Below are 6,000 nucleotides of genomic sequence, written 5' to 3'. Positions count from 1 at the left end.
GTCTTCAGTGGCAATAGTGAATGAATGACTTCAAGATGGGAGAAGACAATTCCCTGTAACTTCCATAACCAGTGAAGATGCCTCAGACCTTTTAAACAGATGACTTTGTGAGTAGCTTGCTGTAGCCTGGCTATGGTAGCCAGGTCTCAGGTTCAAGCACAAAATGATGCAGGTGATCACACACAGCCTTGGCTTCCCTGTTCACACAGAGCTTGGCTGTGCGGGCTGAAGAGCAGACGGGTCGTTTGGTCACATTACTTATTCAACTAAAGCTCAGCACTTTGTTTAATGCTTTGCTGTTTAAGATTGGAGTGGCCAGCACTCTGCAGGTTTGAACCTGTTCTTCCTACCACATCAAAGGAATCTGGATCCTGGGGCAGATTTGGATCTCCCACCAGTTTTAACTGGTATAAAGTATGTGATAACTGGTATGAACTATGTGTTATAACTATGTTACTTAAGATCTCCAAGCACCCAATATGAGCACTAAGTGAGTTAGCCTGTAGTGAAAGAGCAACAAAGCCCGTAATACTTTGAAACCAGTAAGTAATTAGTGATTGAAATGTTATAAAAGTGATTGGAAACCCAGAATTTGTGCAAAATCTGTGGCCAATGTTGTATATTAAGCATCAGTCATTATAGAAGCTAATACTGAGCATAGCGCAATGATCCTGTTAAGGAGCTACTGTAACAAAAGTACTTATACGAGGAAAGATTTATAACTTCATTTCCCAATGGTAATCAGAAACAGTCTTGTAGAAATAAATGCAGCTATACTGGTGTAAAAGCCCAGAATTCAGACTGTGGGGCAAAAGAAGATCATGTGTTGTTTAGTGAATCCCTGCAATCTTTTTTTTTTTTTTTTTTTTTTGCCGTATTCCCTCATCTCACAAGCACATCTGGTGTTTTAGGAACATTGTATTCAACAGTGGTAAAAGGACACTAGGGCCAAGAATAACAAATGAAAAATGAAAACACTGGGGCCTAACGCTGATCTCATATGGGTGTAAATCAGAGGGATTCCAGCAAAGCTTTTGGAACCACACCAGTGAAATACTTGTGTCTGGTTCAGAATCAAAACTGTGGAGACCGGTGATTTTCATCAAGTAGGACTCACTGTCAGGCCTGAAATTCTCCCATTCCACTGGGGAATTTTACTGCAAAAGATCTTTAAAAGGGCTTCTCACAAATGTCACAAATGCTGAGGAAGTGACAAAGCTAAAGCAAAAACACTTTAGTAGCTCTTCTGTCTGCATCACATAATGTAAAATACCCGTCAAACCAGATTAAGCACAAGTTTTTGATTTGCAATTTGCAGCACAAAAAAGGAGTTTGACAACAAATAAATGCATATTTTGCACGTAGTTATTGGATTAGTACACGGTTGCTCTTAAGCCCTTTAAAGACAGAGAAAGTCTTTCCACTGACTGTAGGGTGGGTTGTCCTCAGTAACATGACCTTCTGAATAATATACATTATTGCACTTTGTATTTCTGGTCTTGACCTGAGGCATTGCCATAACCACAGCACTTGTAACACTTGGCGATTTAACTAAATAGACTGTCTTTCAAATGTAGACAGATGTCAGCTGCTTGTTGACAAAATTGTTTGAAGACACTGTTGTAAATAGTTGTAAGATAAAATGCTGGACTAATCAAGCTATAAAGTAATAATATAGTAAATAATATAGTACGAATAAATATATATTACGAATAAAGTAATGCCTGCTCTTTAATACACCCAGTGTTAAGGAGTTTTATCCCTGATTTTCGGTGACAACACCAGATGTTAAAACCTCTCAGTCCCCGTTTGTGATAGGGAGATCCTAGCAGGGAGGAACAATGTATCCATAAATGTCTGTACAGAAACCATTTTTGAGCCTGAAAATTCTGTTTTCCCTTGGAACCCCACAGCAAGAAAGCAAAAGCACGTTCAAGCCAGATCCAATAGCTGCAGTGAATTTCCTAATCCCACCTTCCACCATAAAAATCAATTGTTTTGTCTTGTTGCTGTACCTTTCTCAGAGCTAAATCACATCAAATTAGAACCATCATAAAAACATGGGTCTTCCTCTTCCTGGAGACATGATGCCAAAACATCAGTAAATTTTGTATGATTGTCAGGTGCTGCTGTTTTAATTTCATCCCATTGTACTTGTATTTTTACCTCCTTAAATAACTTCCCTCCTCCCTCCTGTTTCAAATATTGGTGCCATCTCCCCCTCCCCTGCTGTCTCCCTTCGGGGCTGCTATAAAGCTAGCTGTAGACAAGAGGACTTTCTGTGGATTTAAAGGGACTTTGTAGGAGGTATTGACTTTAGCTATCCTCCACATGCTTTGCTTTTAAAAGAGTTCTTTGCAAATTATGTCTTTCACTGTCTTGCAGTCATTGCTTCTTGAGTTGTCTGCAGTTCATCAATACTTGGGGGGCAAAGCAGCCCACTGAGAATGATGCTCCAGGTCCTGCCATACAAAAATCTCTCCCTATTTTTCCCCACTGTCCTCTAGGTGAGGATGCCCTTTTAATGTCCACTTTGCCAGAAGTCAGTATGCTGCTTGCTTTGTAAACAGAGGAATAACCTACTCAGGCTTGCCCCTTGTTTGACTTTGTATTCAATGAACATCAAGCCAAACAGCAGCTAGAATGCCTGACCTTAAAGACTGAAGTTCAGTAAGAAACACTAAGATCTTGAGGCAAAGGGTTTCATATTACTGGCTCCTGTGTCTTTCATTGATTAGACGTTTTACAACTGATAGTGGGTTTCAAGGTTTATTTGGAAACTTTGTCAGGGGGGCAGAGATGGGGGAAGGGAGAGAGTAAGTAGGCTGAGGGTTTCTTTTTTATTTAGTGTGTGGCATTAAGATGGGAATAAATAAAGGTGGCAGAAGGGAATGCCATTAACATGCCTTTTCCAGATCTACCCCTCAGCTTATCGTTGGGTCAGTTCTCTGCAGCAGTAGGTGGGGAGGTGGGGGTGGACACTAGAAGGAGGGAGGGTGCAAGAGAGGGAATTTGGGAGTTGTTAAATGTGGAGGACTTGTTAGCTTTCTGCAAGATGTATTCAACTCCAGCTGAAGCAAAGGGGAGTGATCCGAATATTATGAGTATGAGTAATCCACGATTGTGTTCGAGCTTCAAAACGATCCTTGGGAAAATGTCACACAGGTGAAACAGGGAACTTTGCAGCATTTGTTCACAGCATGCAAAATGTGCCCGTGGCAAGATCTCCTGCCAGGGTCAGGTTCAGGAAAGACTCAGTTCAAGCAGAGAGGAACACCAGGAAAAGTACCAATACAGAAAAGGGTAAGAAGAGGAGATACTTATTTTGCCCAGTTCCCAAGGGCCAGATTCAGAGGAGACTTCCAGAATAAAAGCAAAGGAGCACGTAGGAGGGAGTCTTAATTAGATAAGCTTTCCAAACTTTACCCTGGAAAATGGCTTTCAAAGCTGCCAGGCACAGCAAGGCTGGGAAACACTGCTGAGGCCAAAGTCAGATATGGACCAAGGCCGTAAGCACTGAAGTCAGTAGAAATATACACAAGGGAATTTAGATAGCAGCAAGTTTTAGGTTCAGAACTATCATGGAAGATGTTTTGGTAATCACTGGAGGACTCAGAAAAAAAGGATGTGTTATGACTCTCTAAAAGACCATGCAATGTTAACAACGATCATGTAATGGGGGGTGTGCCTGTGTGTGTGTGTGTGGGCATGCACGTGCGTGCCTCCTGACCCACTGATGTTGAAAAAGCTTCAAGTATCAGTCTGTCTTGAACTAATGAGACGAAAAGAGAGCATGAAGCAACCTGTAATTTCTGTAGGCTGTGGCTGAGGTGTTAAAGAGAGGGGGTGTATACTGGAATGCACATAACCCTTTTCTAACCTCTCACGCCTTCCCGTGTAGAAGATAAGGATTAACATGGGAGTTATTTGTCCACTCGAGCTCTCAAAGAGCTCAAGGAACTGCCAGTCAGGCTGTAGTCTGACTGAGCTCCCTGTTTCTTGAGCACTATCTTCTCCAGGAGGCCTGTGGTTAATTAATGTTCTTAATCTACCTTTCCAGTGCAAGTTTTTGACTAAGAAAGACAAAATCCAACAGTCTAGCACCCAGGAAAGAGCATTCAGGCTTCAGAAACTATTCTCCAAATGGGACATGGTTTCATCGCTCCAAATCCTTCCTTTGAGAGAGGCAAAGCAAGTCTGGGCTGCTAGGATTTCTGGGAATTATCAGTAGCCGGTTACATGAGCTTCAGGAGGTGACCTTGGACTCCCTACAGCCTGATCCACCTTTACTCTGTTCTCACTCTGGCTGTGGCTTACCACAACATTTTGAAAAGTTGAAGAGTGCTAAAAGAATCTTTCTTGTCTAGCATCTGTGCTGGCCTTCTAGTGGGAAGTAGTGATTTTCTCTCAAGGACAGACAGAAAACTCACACTTAGTCAGACCTCACAAAAATTACAGTGCTCCAGACTCCCATTATCAATCCAAATACACAGAAGATTATTCCTCTATTATTTTTCTCACTTGCACCCCTATGACCATTTTCACCTGTGCTAATGCAGACAGCCAACAGTTCAAAACTCTCCAATAATTCAACAGGAAAGAGTTCAGAGAGCAACAAGAGCACTGAGAGATCTATGAAATATAACCTGTGAGGAAACCGCGAAGGAATTTTTGTTTTCTTAAATGTAGAGAAGAGAAGACTGAACAGAGACATGATAACAGTCCTCAGAAATGTAAACGACTGCAGCAAAGAGGAAGGAAATAATCTCTTCTCTCCCACGTGGAGACGATAAGAATAACAGGCTAAAATTGCAGCAGGGACTTTTTTTTATTAGATATTAGCAAAACCATTTCTAGCTGTTAGGATGGTGTTACTGAAGCACTGGGATAGGCTACCTTGGAAATCTCCACAGCTGGAACGCTTTCGAAGCAGGCTGGAGCAACATCTGTGCTAACAGGACAGGTACCACTGACCCGCTGTGCTCTTGGAGCAGGAGAAGGAATTGGTGACTCCCTAAAATCCCTTCTAGCCTTGCTTTCATATAATTTAATGATTCATTGGATAAGTACATGTTCATTTATCACCCTCTGGGAGAATTTTAGAAGTATTACTTGCATCTTTGTGTTCTTTGTCTCCAGAGCCTTCCTTAAGATTATCACTCTTCCAAACAACTAGGCTATGCTCTGTGCTTCTCTCCTATAAAAGGTGAAGCTAGTCCTGCCAACCAGGAGCTATAACCCTACCATTAAATGAAAGACAATGGGACTAATGCTCCTAAAGAAATGACAAAAAATGGGCCTTTGGCTACCTAGTCACTTGCCTTCGCTTTTGCAGCGGCATGCACTACAGCATTGCTGAGTTTTGCTCTTCAAAGACAACCACCAGTGAAACATGGGAAATGGGACCTGGGACAAGAATGGTTAGCAGGGCCTGTCCCTGGCTGTCACAGGCAGCCATATCAGGTAATCCTTTTGGTAAACTCAGCAAACTGCATCTCCAGTCCAGTTCACTTTCTTGTCCTTGCTACTGTCACTGGCTGGCTTCTCCAGAACATCAGCACTTAGGCACCCAAGAACCTTCCTCTAATTTCTAACCTAGCATTTTTTCTTGTCCAGGTTATTAATTAGTTCCTGTGCTAATGCTGTGTTTCCATCTCCCTACAGTTTTCCAGTTTAGTGGATTTGTAGTCGGCGTCAGTATCCCTCTTGGTTTTCATTCTGTAAGGCCAAACAGGTCAAGCTCTTTTCATATCCTCTCAGAGAATCAGGTGAATGCACCCATAATAGATCAGTAGCACACTTTTTTCCTGATATAGTGAAGAGGTGGCCCAAAATTACAGGGTGGAGAAAGGGTGTCTCAAAAACCAAACCAAACCACTCTGTAACACAAAATCAAGGCCTGGGAAGAGTTAAGAAGTGAAGTTGCCCTGTTATTTGCTCTGTTAGAAGTGTAGTTGTCCTACAGAAACTCCCGTGGTCTTGGTTATGGTTCTCTCTCGA

Source organism: Aptenodytes patagonicus, chromosome 1, assembly GCF_965638725.1.
Source record: "Aptenodytes patagonicus chromosome 1, bAptPat1.pri.cur, whole genome shotgun sequence".
NCBI classification, from domain to species: domain Eukaryota; kingdom Metazoa; phylum Chordata; class Aves; order Sphenisciformes; family Spheniscidae; genus Aptenodytes; species Aptenodytes patagonicus.
This window is presented reverse-complemented; position numbering follows the sequence as displayed.